At 29.7% G+C, this 15,928-nt stretch overlaps 2 long non-coding RNA genes across 2 annotated transcripts; both read left to right on the top strand.

Annotated features, from left to right (window-relative positions):
* The first annotated feature begins 902 nt into the window (after positions 1–902).
* Positions 903–4,280, top strand: LOC130014904 (uncharacterized). The gene is made up of 3 exons (XR_008789652.1): positions 903–1,105; positions 3,089–3,204; positions 3,918–4,280. It is a non-coding gene; the product is annotated as an uncharacterized LOC130014904 (long non-coding RNA).
* A 3,889-nt stretch (positions 4,281–8,169) lies between these two features.
* Positions 8,170–11,546, top strand: LOC126659785 (uncharacterized). Its single transcript, XR_007635074.2, has 3 exons — positions 8,170–8,371; positions 10,355–10,470; positions 11,184–11,546. It is a non-coding gene; the product is annotated as an uncharacterized LOC126659785 (long non-coding RNA).
* The last annotated feature ends 4,382 nt before the right edge of the window (positions 11,547–15,928 follow it).

Below are 15,928 nucleotides of genomic sequence, written 5' to 3'. Positions count from 1 at the left end.
TCAAATAATATTCTTCTTTCCTTTTGATATTCATAATTAATATTTCTTTCTTTTCTCATTAAGAGTCTTAAGTTTTAATTTATAATGCTAAATTCTACGAATTTTAATTTCATCTATTTTTTATAATACTTTTTGAAACATCTAATGTAATAATCAAATATAAAAAAATAGACATTCATTATCATCTAAAAACTATAATTTTTAATCTAAAATTACTTATTTATTGTAATACCCCGAAAATTTAAGGATGTAATTTTAAAAGATCGGACGGTGAGATTAGTCCCGTTGACGTATGAGCCGGGAGTAGAAAAGTCAATTTGACGATGTAAGGTCATAATCGAGTCAAATTGTGTGAATTATGTGATTACGTGTTAGAAATAGATTGCGTGCTATTTATTATGTGCAGTGGCATTTTCGTAAATAAATGCAAAATATTTTAAAATGAGTTTTAAAATATTGTAAAATAGGTTAAATATGAATTTGACTTTTTAAGGTAAAATAATAAATAAGAATGCATCGGAATTGGTTTCCGAGAAAATATTATTTATGTTAAAAACCGTTAAAATAGTATGTAATTAATTAATCATAAAAATAAATATACTATAAAATATAGTGTAGAGACTAAAAGGAGAACAAATGGGGTGTAAGGGTTGTGACACATGTAGATACATGTGTCATGGAAACAAAAAGGGGTTGTAGAGATTGTGACACATGTAGATATATGTGTCATGCAAGAAGAAGGAATTTATAAAAGTATGACACATGTTAAAACATGTGTCATGTGTAGAGACAAAAGAATTAAAAAAAGGGTTTGATTTCTCTTTAAAGATGACACATATTATGCTATGTGTCACTTGGATAAAACAACTTGGTGACTAAGTTACTAAATAAAGTTATGGAAGGATTATAGTTAAAGAAACAAATAAAGTTAGGGATTAAAAGGGTGCTTTTGACTTGCTATTTTCGGATATTTCTAGAGGAAAGAGAATTTTCCTATTTTAGTTAGACAACTTCATCTTCTTCATTGTGTTTTCTCTTTCATTAAACTTCACCCCCAAAAACTCATAAACCACCATTTTTACTCAAGTTTAAGCTTAAAATCAAGGTATTTTCTTGTACTAATAGTTTATACATGCTTTACAAATGGTTTTGATGGTGTTTTGAGTTTTAATTTCGAATTCTATTTAGTGATTAATAATTATTTCGGGATTAATTAAAAAGTATCAAAACTTGATTTTAATTTATGAGTTTGATGTTAATAAGTGAGTAGAAGCTTTATGGGTGTTTATGTGTTAAATTCGTTCTTATGTGGGTATGAACTCAAAGCTTTAAAAACTTAAAATTTCTTCTTGAATAAGTGTATTTAGGATGATCAACTACTTGGGTATCTATTATTTTCAAATTTTGAGGTGTTAATCTATATGTTATGCTTTGGGTATTTCTTGAAACCAACTTGATGATTTTAATGGGTATTAAATCCGAAAATTCCCTATGAAATTTTAATAGTTTTGAGTTGTATGTTAGATAAAAATTTGGTTAAGTAAATTGACATGCAAATAGATTCTTAAATAATCCAAACTTGTTAAAGTGGTGGGTTTAATTTATTTTTAAATTATGGTGAATTTTTCAAAGGACTATGCTTTAAAAGTTTGAGAAAAATCCTTTGAATTTTCATGATTTAATTAAATCCGAAAATTTCATGAGTAATTGTAATATGAAATTTTGAGGTTTAGAGTGTTCTTGAACTCTTGATTAAAAAAAAAAAAAAGTTAAAGATCTAATAATTATTTTATTTTATTAAATCTGAAAATAATATTTAGATGTTATAATTTCAAGTGGGAATCGAAAATAAAAATGTTATACCTTAGAGATTATGATTTTGAAATTTTTATGTGTTAAAGTGAAATTTTGATATGGAATTATGGTGGATAGTTGTTTGTTAGAATTGTTGTGCATGTAATTAATTTTATGTTGGTATGGTTATGAGAAATTAAATTATGTAAAAAAAAGAAAAGAATGTGTAGAGATTGTTAAAATTGGAGGCCATATATATATTGATTTTTATGTTAGCAATTTGTATGAAAATTGTTTGATAGTTCGGTATTATTTTTGTAAATTCATAATTACATGGTTTATTATACATGTTAAATATTCATGCTTAGATTTATTGAGAATGGTTAAAAGTTGGTGTGAATTTTGTTAATTTTGGAGATGATTAGCAAATTAAAAAGTTAAGGGGTTAAAATGTAACTTTCGTAAAAATAAAGGACCAGTCAGTATTTTAACCAAAATTTCAGATTATAGATGTACATAATCTGATGTATAATGATTTTAAATGATTTTGGTAATTTTTGGAAAGATTTGAATGTTTTTGCCGAAAACTAGAGTTTTGGGGTTAAATTGTAGTTTTCCAAATTATGAGGGGCTACATGGTATGTTAGCCAAAGTTTCCAGATTATATTTGTTAATAATCTGAAGTAGAATGACTTTGGATATTTTAAGTAATTTTCTCGATTTTAAAATCGATTAGTTTACGAAAGGACCTGAATGGTCAATTTTGAAAAGCTTGAGGATATTTTAGTATTTTAACCAAAAAGGGAATTTAAGCCAATATAGGGCTGTTTTAATTATCTTATGGAATGGTTAGACCCAATATTGAAAGTAAATCCGAATTTTAATATTATTTAGTTCGGTAATTAATGGAATAAGGGTAATGTGATAAAAGGGAAATATGGTAATTTGATTAGTTTAGTGAAACTAATTAAAGAGATAAAAGAAAAAGAATTATTTGTGGTTATTTATGAAAGTCCATAGATGTGGAATGAACCTTGAATTTATTTCAAGTGTTTTCCTGAATCGAACCCGATAGAGTAGGTTCGTAATTCTCGAATAGTCGAGAATGAGAAGGAATTGTGAATCGGTTACGTTGAAATAACGACCGAAAATGATAGTGTTTTGTGAAAAGTTTTTAATGTGATGATTGTTTGTATACGATATGATATCGTGTTTATGTGGCTACGTGTTTAGAGGTCGGCAATAGATTTAGAATTTTATTTTGAAATCGACTTAACACGATTCCTGAATATAGATGTGACGGAAAGTCAACTATTGACGGATCAAATTGAAGGAGCACCGGTTGGAATAGACCGAGTGGCTAATAGTGGATCATCGTGGCGTATTTAATTATTTATGGAGCGACAGTCTGTGAGTTTGCATTATTACATGCATACATTAAAGTAATAAAATTATTATTATTACTTTAATGTGGAAAATTAATATCGTAAAGCATTTTAAATATATCGTATATTTATTTTGAGTAAATAAAATTATTATGGAATGAGTCTACGAAACGTGCCATCCTATTTGGGCTATAATAGGACTATGTGATCACTAGTTATTGCATGCATATTTATTTTATGTAAAGTGGAATGGACTGTGTGAATCTAGACGACGGTCTAGAAGTCTGAGACGACGGTCCAGACATTGCGGGAGAGCTTCTAAGACGACGGTCTAGAACCCCGAACAAGTTAACGGTGACGGAACGTTAGAGTTCGGCCGATTGATTTAAGAACTAACGGCGTCATGGAACACTTAATGTTATCGGTCGTTGAGTTCATGAGAAAAGTTGGGAACAGTCTAAACAAAAGTTTAGAACTGTAAAGGATATTGGAAAATAAACTAGAGTCGAGTGAATCTATGGGTTCAGCCGACTAGTTTATTAATCTAAGTCTGAAAGGAGACTTAGAGGAATATGGATTAGAAACAACATTTCATTCAAAAGCTTTACGTTTCTGTGATTGAACCAGTACTAAATATTTTAATACGACTATTTTATAACGGGTTAAATTATTTAATGTGTGTTTGTAAGTTGTAAACTCACCAGTATATCTGACCCACGTTGTGGAACTATTTTTCAGGAATATTGCCTGTGTCTGGACAAGACTTCATCTTTTTGATTCATGAAGTCTTCGTTTTGCGTATATGGTATTTGGTCTTATCTTGATCTGTAGAGCTGCAGTAGAATAGATAGACGGACGCCTTAGCATGTCAGTATTTGCGATGTTTGCCACGCATGAACTCTGTTTTGTTTTCATCGCACGATTATAATATATTTTAATGACATGCATTAAGGTATTGGAAAATAGTTGCAACCCGGGTACACGGTAGTACCGGGAGTTTTGAGATACAGTGTAAAGGAAACTGTACGCAACTATGTTATGTGTATAATGTGGGGCCCAGCGTGGCTATATGCATAATTGCATGTTATCGGTTTTGTAAAAGACGGTATTCAAGAAATACGCGTTAAAACGATAACCAGTAATTGAAAAGTAACGGTTTTAATTTAATGAATGTGTTTGCATAATGAAATGCATTTAAATCCATAATGAAATGGTCTGCATAGTGGAATGCAGTTATCACCATAATGAGATGGTGTGTGCATAATGAGATGCATTATTAACCCCAGTGTAGTGGGTATGAAACTTGAATACATTAATTAAATAGGAAATTAATTGTAAAGTTTCATTATGATTTTATCGGAACGTTTTTAAACGGAGATTTTAAAATGTTCGAAAATGTGTTTTGAATTCCGCGAAAAATTTGAAGTGATTTTTAAAGTATTTTTAAGGCTTGCTACGGGTTTCGGAGCAACCACTCCCATTCCCTAGCGCCGGTCTCGATGCCGAGAATCGGGTCGTGACTAAGGTGGTATCAGAGTAATGGTCGATGAGTTGGGCCATTGCGTGAAAATGTGTGAGCAATATTCGAAAGAGTCGAATTATTGCATAGTGATAAAGAGTAAAGGCTTAGAAATGTCTATCGTGTTCCTAGGAATTTATAAGTATTCATAGGAATCTACTGCAGCATATAAGAATTCGAATCATGTCTTTGTTATGTCATCGTTTTCAAAATCCTCGATCTTCAGCTTTCCCTTAGGAAGTGAGTCTGTGATTATGTGATTATGTGCTTATTTGCAATTCTATGATTCGTTGATTAAAGTTGATTTCGGTTAATGAAAACCGAATATGATTGCATGATTTTTAGTATTTAAAACGTGCAAAATGTGATGTGTGGAAAGTATGAAAATTAATTGTTTAATTTTTATGTTAAAAGTTATATGGTTTATGTTTGGCTATTCGATAATTATATGTTTAAAGGATGATATGTGATTTGTTTGCGCATTTGAATTTGATTGGTTGCTAAGTGAGCAACGTGATTTGATTAGAATGAGTGACTAAATATAAGTGGGAACTCATGTTGTAGAAGTAGAACATGATAAAGAGGAGACTCATGATGAGACCTCTGTTCAGGGTAAAGGAAATGACTCATTACCTATAGTAGGTAAAAATCGCGAACGATAGATAATAATAGATATAGAGACATTGTCGTTGACATCGAATTGATCAACGAAAGAAGAAAGCGAAGAATGATTTTTACAGAGTTGGAAATGTCTAAAGCAACTTATTTAAAGGAGTGTCAAATTATTTTCAAAAGAGTTTTATTATAAACTTGTGATCACAAGGGAATAAAATTTAAATGAGATTTTCTTTGATTTCAAAAAGTGAAAATTTTGAAAGTTTGTTGAAAAGAAAAAGGGGACGCCCTATGTTTTAAAGTGAATTTGAGTTTTAAATAAGTTTTGCTGGACATAACTCTGTAGTATCGAAAGAAGTTTGAGATAATCAGCATTGTTCGTGGGACAAAGAATTCAAGTACGTTCCGATATTCAAGTATAAGGAGAAATTCTTATCGAATATCCGGATTTCTACCAGAGTAGAAATTCGATAGCGATAGAGTAGAATTATCAGGTATTTTAGATGATAATACCGATAATGTAAGCTAGGTATATCCTTTGAGATATAAGGATTACGCGGCGGATCGAGCGAATAGATCGATTAAGAGTACGCTAGCGAGATGTTGCACTAAAGATAAAGTAGCATAGTACGAAATGTAGAAAGCTATTGAGTGAGCGGTAGCAATTGGATGTGTAGAACCATCCTATTATAATAAGTAAGTGCGTCGTGGTTAAAGACGATGTTGATACCAAAGTATAATTTCATCTTTTACGAGATATGATGAAATGGAAAAGGAGTAATCCTGAAATAAAGAGTAGAGGTGAATAAAGGATTAATAGAAAAGAGTATGGAAAGTGATTACGATCAAAGATAATCGGTAAATCTCGTGTATTGGTCATGAACGGGATTTATGAATTATTTAAAGAAAAATAAGTATAAATGGAAGAATGGATAAGTGAAAGTTAGCATTGAAGCTATATAAAGTGATGAACAGGAATTTAAGGATTGTCGTAGTGAGAATAAAAAATCAAATGAGAAAAGTGATTAAGAGGCAAAGTGATTGGAGTAAGGGTGTGTGTTCTCTGACAAATAAAGTCATGAGTAGAAAGTGATGTGATAAGGAGACAAGACAATTGGGTACCAGAAATATCTTTTCTGACGCCTAGAAAGGTAGTAGAAGGTTGTATGCGTGTGCTCAAGATAGAGACACGAGTTGTATGATGTAATTGGTGAGATTTTCACGAATCAAAGTGAATGGAATCTCAGGCTGAGAAATTGATTTAGAAAATTTCGAAGCTATGATTACACTGCAAAAACATTACAGAATAGGAAATGTTATGGCAAATGTGTTGAGTACAAAATCTTCGGATAATCTCACGCGTGACGCTAAAGCATTGACTAAATCCTTAACTCGGAAATATTATAATTTCCTAGAGAAAGAATTCTGTGGTAGAAGGAGGTAAGTTCCGGTGTGGGAAATTGATTATTGGCATATGAATTAAGGAGTTATGAAGTAATGAAGTGTATTTGGCGAAAGAATCGTCACAAGTTAATTCTGGAATTGATTCAGATTAAAGAAAAAAAAAGGGGAGAGAATCTAAGGACGTTACAAAATAGAAAGTACAGTGATGTAATGGTGTAAGAGGTAAAAGAAAATCATAAAAGAAGTTTAAGAATATAGTAAGTAGAATGTTCGAGAATACGATCGTTATGTTATAAAGAAATAGGAATGAATATCGAATGGTGAGTCGATATCAAATGGGATGGTAAAATGAAAGTTGGTATCAAAATTTGGAAATTCCAAGGATTAAGAGAATAAGATTTGATATAAGAAAGTGGTAAGTACGAGTTTGACATGTGAAACTCGGAAAACATAGAAAAGAGTGAAGGAGTTGTAAAGATGCGGTTAATATGAAAACTGTGAAAGAAATGGGAATAAGAAAAGATAGTGATATTTGGATGAGAACGCAGTGGAAATGATAGTTAGAGTCGGTAAACATTAACGAGAAAGTAAAAGTAATTAATGAGATAAGGACCAATGAAAGAATTTTATATATTGGAAAAGAGAAGATGTAAAGTATCAGAGTAGCGCAGTGGAAGCGCAAAGGATTTATATTTTACATTAAAATGAGTAACTGGTAAGCACAAACGAGTTTTAAGCAATTCGAGGACGAATTGTTTTTAAGTGGGGGAGAATGTAATACCCCGAAAATTTAAGGATGTAATTTTAAAAGATCGGACGGTGAGATTAGTCCCGTTGACGTATGAGCCGGGAGTAGAAAAGTCAATTTGACGATGTAAGGTCATAATCGAGTCAAATTGTGTGAATTATGTGATTACGTGTTAGAAATAGATTGCGTGCTATTTATTATGTGCAGTGGCATTTTCGTAAATAAATGCAAAATATTTTAAAATGAGTTTTAAAATATTGTAAAATAGGTTAAATATGAATTTGACTTTTTAAGGTAAAATAATAAATAAGAATGCATCGGAATTGGTTTCCGAGAAAATATTATTTATGTTAAAAACCGTTAAAATAGTATGTAATTAATTAATCATAAAAATAAATATACTATAAAATATAGTGTAGAGACTAAAAGGAGAACAAATGGGGTGTAAGGGTTGTGACACATGTAGATACATGTGTCATGGAAACAAAAAGGGGTTGTAGAGATTGTGACACATGTAGATATATGTGTCATGCAAGAAGAAGGAATTTATAAAAGTATGACACATGTTAAAACATGTGTCATGTGTAGAGACAAAAGAATTAAAAAAAGGGTTTGATTTCTCTTTAAAGATGACACATATTATGCTATGTGTCACTTGGATAAAACAACTTGGTGACTAAGTTACTAAATAAAGTTATGGAAGGATTATAGTTAAAGAAACAAATAAAGTTAGGGATTAAAAGGGTGCTTTTGACTTGCTATTTTCGGATATTTCTAGAGGAAAGAGAATTTTCCTATTTTAGTTAGACAACTTCATCTTCTTCATTGTGTTTTCTCTTTCATTAAACTTCACCCCCAAAAACTCATAAACCACCATTTTTACTCAAGTTTAAGCTTAAAATCAAGGTATTTTCTTGTACTAATAGTTTATACATGCTTTACAAATGGTTTTGATGGTGTTTTGAGTTTTAATTTCGAATTCTATTTAGTGATTAATAATTATTTCGGGATTAATTAAAAAGTATCAAAACTTGATTTTAATTTATGAGTTTGATGTTAATAAGTGAGTAGAAGCTTTATGGGTGTTTATGTGTTAAATTCGTTCTTATGTGGGTATGAACTCAAAGCTTTAAAAACTTAAAATTTCTTCTTGAATAAGTGTATTTAGGATGATCAACTACTTGGGTATCTATTATTTTCAAATTTTGAGGTGTTAATCTATATGTTATGCTTTGGGTATTTCTTGAAACCAACTTGATGATTTTAATGGGTATTAAATCCGAAAATTCCCTATGAAATTTTAATAGTTTTGAGTTGTATGTTAGATAAAAATTTGGTTAAGTAAATTGACATGCAAATAGATTCTTAAATAATCCAAACTTGTTAAAGTGGTGGGTTTAATTTATTTTTAAATTATGGTGAATTTTTCAAAGGACTATGCTTTAAAAGTTTGAGAAAAATCCTTTGAATTTTCATGATTTAATTAAATCCGAAAATTTCATGAGTAATTGTAATATGAAATTTTGAGGTTTAGAGTGTTCTTGAACTCTTGATTAAAAAAAAAAAAAAGTTAAAGATCTAATAATTATTTTATTTTATTAAATCTGAAAATAATATTTAGATGTTATAATTTCAAGTGGGAATCGAAAATAAAAATGTTATACCTTAGAGATTATGATTTTGAAATTTTTATGTGTTAAAGTGAAATTTTGATATGGAATTATGGTGGATAGTTGTTTGTTAGAATTGTTGTGCATGTAATTAATTTTATGTTGGTATGGTTATGAGAAATTAAATTATGTAAAAAAAAGAAAAGAATGTGTAGAGATTGTTAAAATTGGAGGCCATATATATATTGATTTTTATGTTAGCAATTTGTATGAAAATTGTTTGATAGTTCGGTATTATTTTTGTAAATTCATAATTACATGGTTTATTATACATGTTAAATATTCATGCTTAGATTTATTGAGAATGGTTAAAAGTTGGTGTGAATTTTGTTAATTTTGGAGATGATTAGCAAATTAAAAAGTTAAGGGGTTAAAATGTAACTTTCGTAAAAATAAAGGACCAGTCAGTATTTTAACCAAAATTTCAGATTATAGATGTACATAATCTGATGTATAATGATTTTAAATGATTTTAATAATTTTTGGAAAGATTTGAATGTTTTTGCCGAAAACTAGAGTTTTGGGGTTAAATTGTAGTTTTCCAAATTATGAGGGGCTACATGGTATGTTAGCCAAAGTTTCCAGATTATATTTGTTAATAATCTGAAGTAGAATGACTTTGGATATTTTAAGTAATTTTCTCGATTTTAAAATCGATTAGTTTACGAAAGGACCTGAATGGTCAATTTTGAAAAGTTTGAGGATATTTTAGTATTTTAACCAAAAAGGGAATTTAAGCCAATATAGGGCTGTTTTAATTATCTTATGGAATGGTTAGACCCAATATTGAAAGTAAATCCGAATTTTAATATTATTTAGTTCGGTAATTAATGGAATAAGGGTAATGTGATAAAAGGGAAATATGGTAATTTGATTAGTTTAGTGAAACTAATTAAAGAGATAAAAGAAAAAGAATTATTTGTGGTTATTTATGAAAGTCCATAGATGTGGAATGAACCTTGAATTTATTTCAAGTGTTTTCCTGAATCGAACCCGATAGAGTAGGTTCGTAATTCTCGAATAGTCGAGAATGAGAAGGAATTGTGAATCGGTTACGTTGAAATAACGACCGAAAATGATAGTGTTTTGTGAAAAGTTTTTAATGTGATGATTGTTTGTATACGATATGATATCGTGTTTATGTGGCTACGTGTTTAGAGGTCGGCAATAGATTTAGAATTTTATTTTGAAATCGACTTAACACGATTCCTGAATATAGATGTGACGGAAAGTCAACTATTGACGGATCAAATTGAAGGAGCACCGGTTGGAATAGACCGAGTGGCTAATAGTGGATCATCGTGGCGTATTTAATTATTTATGGAGCGACAGTCTGTGAGTTTGCATTATTACATGCATACATTAAAGTAATAAAATTATTATTATTACTTTAATGTGGAAAATTAATATCGTAAAGCATTTTAAATATATCGTATATTTATTTTGAGTAAATAAAATTATTATGGAATGAGTCTACGAAACGTGCCATCCTATTTGGGCTATAATAGGACTATGTGATCACTAGTTATTGCATGCATATTTATTTTATGTAAAGTGGAATGGACTGTGTGAATCTAGACGACGGTCTAGAAGTCTGAGACGACGGTCCAGACATTGCGGGAGAGCTTCTAAGACGACGGTCTAGAACCCCGAACAAGTTAACGGTGACGGAACGTTAGAGTTCGGCCGATTGATTTAAGAACTAACGGCGTCATGGAACACTTAATGTTATCGGTCGTTGAGTTCATGAGAAAAGTTGGGAACAGTCTAAACAAAAGTTTAGAACTGTAAAGGATATTGGAAAATAAACTAGAGTCGAGTGAATCTATGGGTTCAGCCGACTAGTTTATTAATCTAAGTCTGAAAGGAGACTTAGAGGAATATGGATTAGAAACAACATTTCATTCAAAAGCTTTACGTTTCTGTGATTGAACCAGTACTAAATATTTTAATACGACTATTTTATAACGGGTTAAATTATTTAATGTGTGTTTGTAAGTTGTAAACTCACCAGTATATCTGACCCACGTTGTGGAACTATTTTTCAGGAATATTGCCTGTGTCTGGACAAGACTTCATCTTTTTGATTCATGAAGTCTTCGTTTTGCGTATATGGTATTTGGTCTTATCTTGATCTGTAGAGCTGCAGTAGAATAGATAGACGGACGCCTTAGCATGTCAGTATTTGCGATGTTTGCCACGCATGAACTCTGTTTTGTTTTCATCGCACGATTATAATATATTTTAATGACATGCATTAAGGTATTGGAAAATAGTTGCAACCCGGGTACACGGTAGTACCGGGAGTTTTGAGATACAGTGTAAAGGAAACTGTACGCAACTATGTTATGTGTATAATGTGGGGCCCAGCGTGGCTATATGCATAATTGCATGTTATCGGTTTTGTAAAAGACGGTATTCAAGAAATACGCGTTAAAACGATAACCAGTAATTGAAAAGTAACGGTTTTAATTTAATGAATGTGTTTGCATAATGAAATGCATTTAAATCTATAATGAAATGGTCTGCATAGTGGAATGCAGTTATCACCATAATGAGATGGTGTGTGCATAGTGAGATGCATTATTAACCCCAGTGTAGTGGGTATGAAACTTGAATACATTAATTAAATAGGAAATTAATTGTAAAGTTTCATTATGATTTTATCGGAACGTTTTTAAACGGAGATTTTAAAATGTTCGAAAATGTGTTTTGAATTCCGCGAAAAATTTGAAGTGATTTTTAAAGTATTTTTAAGGCTTGCTACGGGTTTCGGAGCAACCACTCCCATTCCCTAGCGCCGGTCTCGATGCCGAGAATCGGGTCGTGACATTTATATTCTTTTTTTTCTTCTCATCCTAATAACCCTTTCCCCTTTGTCACTATTTCTATTACTCCCGCGGCTGTTGTTATTTTAATCTTGTTGTTTGTTCTCTATTGTTGTCGCCCTTATTGATGTTACTTCCCTCGCAATGGTAGGGATGATGATAGAAGCATCAAAAGCAGGACGGCAGGGAAGAGTAGGGCGAAAGAAGGGAGCAACAAGGGCAATGAACAATGATTTCAAAGGCGGCAATGATTGTACACAACAACAGAGGCGGAATGGCTAATTAGGATGAGAACGGAAGAAAAAGTTTGAAACTAAATTTTTTAAATGACGTGGCGTTGAATTTGTAATTTTTTATAAAAGAATTAGGTCGTTGTATGGAATTTTTTAATCATATTTATAAAGAATTTGATTGTTGAATTTTAAAGATTTGGTGCTATAAATCAAAATTTAAAAAAAAAAGAGGAAAAATAATCAAGGACAGTGATTATAAATATGTTCATTAGTTTTTTTTATATAATTAATAAGTTCATTAGTTCACTATTTGATTTGAAAACTTCTTGAGACTGCATCAAATCATTAGATGAACAACATATATGTGTAAAGAAAAAAAATTATGAATATTTTCCTTGTAAAATAAGCATAGAAAAGGGTTTGGTGTAAGAAAGGAACATGGGTTGGACCACATGACCCATCATAAAATAATAAAAAGCAAACAACAAAATATGAAAAATTAATAATAAATTTTGCCACCCAACTTGTTGGGGTATTTTTCTCATAATAGATGGATGACCCACTACTACTTAAACCTTTCCCATGTGTCTGGTTTGTTAAAGAATAGCGTCTACAATTAAATTCACAACAAAATACTAAAATTGTGTATTTTCTAATTTCCAAAATAATAATACAAATTTTATGAAATATAATATATTTTCATTTTTTTTAATTTTATAAAATTAAATATATTGTTTCATCACTGATTTTTTTTAAATAAATTTATTTTATTAAAATAAAAAAGTAAATCCATTTAAATATTTAAAATATAAGCGCAACTAGAAGGCATAATAGACAACCGTCTTCTATATTGTGAGTCATGTATGTTTATAATTATTTTTCTATCACTTTCGACATTTTTTTTAATTCTTTTAATAGTTTTATTTTGTCCTTTTCTACATTCATTTTTTTAAAAAAATAATAATTCTATCACTAATATAATATTATTATATTTTTTTATTCGTTTTATAATTTATTTATTTTTCAGTACCTAAATTCACCATAATTATTATAAGTTCAAAAAATACCCATTCTTAGTGCATATATTGAACATCTCTCTGCTCTCAAAAAACCTACTTTCCTCTCTACAACAAAGAGAATAACAGATAGAAAGAAATTAAAGCTAAATAAGCTCTTAATAAATTCTAGGGTTTGCTGGTTTTTTTCTGCTACAACTTCTGCAACTTAAGGAGACATCCAAAGGGATCGCATTGATCCCGAAAAAATAAAAACTATATATTATAATCTCTTCTTATAGTTACATATTTTCATGATATATAATTTTTGGGATCATGCAATCCTTTTGGATACCTCCTTTGGTAGCTTCTAAATCACGTTTTTGTATGATCATGGTGCACAATTTATCTTGATCTCATGCACCATTAATGGCGTTTCGTCGCGGAAAGTTACCAGTAAGTCTTATTATATCTTCCATTGATTTGTTATTTTCTTTTTTAATTTTCTTTAACTTAAGTTTTGTTTTCTGAGTTTTTCATGTTAAATTATTTAGCAAAATTAAGACTAAGAAGAGAATTAATTAAGATTATGTGAATTATGCAAACTGTAATTAAAAACCTGAAATTACATATAAATCACTGGATCTGATTTAATTGGAGAGTTTCAATTACTATTCTTCTTCTTCTTCATATTCTACAGTTGTCATGAATGTGATATTTTTACTAATTTTATACACATAAATGTACACTTTCCTAATTTAAGATAAGACCTAAAATTGAAAATAAAGTTGCTATTACTTGTTCTTTATTTCAGAAACATGTGAAAAAACAGTACTCATATATATATTAAGTTAAAATTCTTAGATGATGCTCTATATAATTTTATTATACTATAAAAATATATAAAACTAGCATATATGCATACAGTATATAGGTGGTGGAATTAATATTTTGTATTATCTTTGGTTGAGATTCTTGGGCACTTATTCACTATATATATGCTTTAACATCTAATTATTCATTTTAGTGAAATTAGAAACAAAATGAAGCTATTAAATTTTTGAACATTTTGGAGTAGAGTTGAAAAAAGTTTTTAGTATAATTATATTTTTTTATTGTTTCCTCTGTAATTTTATTATTATATATTAGCAAAATATTAATCCAACAAGTGGAAGCTAGCTATTTGATAAAACAGTGTCCCCCATTGTATAGTGATACACAATATTTCTTGGTGGGTTAAAGTTTTTTTGCAGTTACTGAATCATATGTTTGTTTATTTAACGATTACTATCATATCATTCATTTAAATTTTTATTTTTACACCACCAGAAAATTATACCAATTCAGATCAAAGATTGTTTATGTGGCAATAAAAATGTTGGATAATTACATAAACTTTAGTTGTCATATTAATAATTTGGGTTAATTACATATAAAATCACCACCTTTACACGAAATTGCAAAAATAACACGACCTTTAAAACGTGGCAATTCGGGGCATCACCTTTCATTTCTTTTCAAAAATAACACGGGCACATTTTTAGTGGTGTTTTTTTGGCGTGACACGTGACACTCTCATTGGGTGTCCAAATCAGCAAAATTTTATCAAAAAACGTGTCCATGTTGTTTTTGAAAAGAAATGAAAGGTGATGCCCCGAATTGACACGTTTTAAAGGTCGTGTTATTTTTAAAAATTCGTGTAAAGGTGGTGATTTTATATGTAATTAACCCTAATAATTTTTGACCTAATTAATTCTTAAAGTAACCTTTCGCTAGTATATAACTGATCAATTATAAAAATGCAACAAATAAACGATAGTAACTTCAGTGAAAAACATATATTAAACTTTTTAACCCTAAACATATGCTTTGACAAATATTTTTTTTTAGAAGTTTTTAGTCATTACATATATACTTCCACTAAAAATTGATTTCATTACATTATCACTCTCGAAAAATAACTTTCTTCTGCATAGAAAAAAAAAACTTAAACTCTAAAGGATTAATTACAAATTAAATTACAAATTTTATTCTAATTTGTAATTACAACACGATTTTAAAATTTAATTGACAATGTCAGTAACTAATTTTTATTTTTTTGCAAATTGATACACCGGCCAATCATGTAACGATATGTGGATACATTACAATATCCACGTCAGTATTTTTTAAGATCGGTGTATTAATTTATCAAAAAATAAAACTTGGCTACTGATATAAAGTTTATATTGTAATTGATAAAATTCGTGATATACTTTGCAATTAATCCAATTCTAAATATAAACATCTTTTTATAACTATATTATCATTGGCTTAATGCTTACTATATGCTTTGCCTAAGCCATCTCTATAAGTGAAAGTTGGATTAATTATTAAACAGACTATAAGTTAGCATGGAAAATTGCTTGATATGTGGCCCTAGTTCAAGTGGCCAAAGTCACATGCTTCTGGAGGACTTTAATTAGAATCCAAGGTAGTGAAAGATTGTATTAAAAGACTTATTTTTTCAGTAAAAATAAATAATTAAAGACCACTTTTTTGTGTTTTTCTATTTTTCGGTTGATTTTGTTAAAAATATTCCATTTCCAGTTTTATTTGTAAAAAGCACTCCGAGTTTGAAATTTTATGTTATACTCTCTTATTTTAATATTTTTGTGCGTATTTTGTAAATTTATTGAAAAAAAAATACTCTTTTTAACTTTATTTTAAAAAACTCTTTCCTAAAAACTGTTCTTAG

This window comes from Mercurialis annua, linkage group LG8, assembly GCF_937616625.2.
Source record: "Mercurialis annua linkage group LG8, ddMerAnnu1.2, whole genome shotgun sequence".
NCBI classification, from domain to species: domain Eukaryota; kingdom Viridiplantae; phylum Streptophyta; class Magnoliopsida; order Malpighiales; family Euphorbiaceae; genus Mercurialis; species Mercurialis annua.
This window is presented reverse-complemented; position numbering and strand designations above follow the sequence as displayed.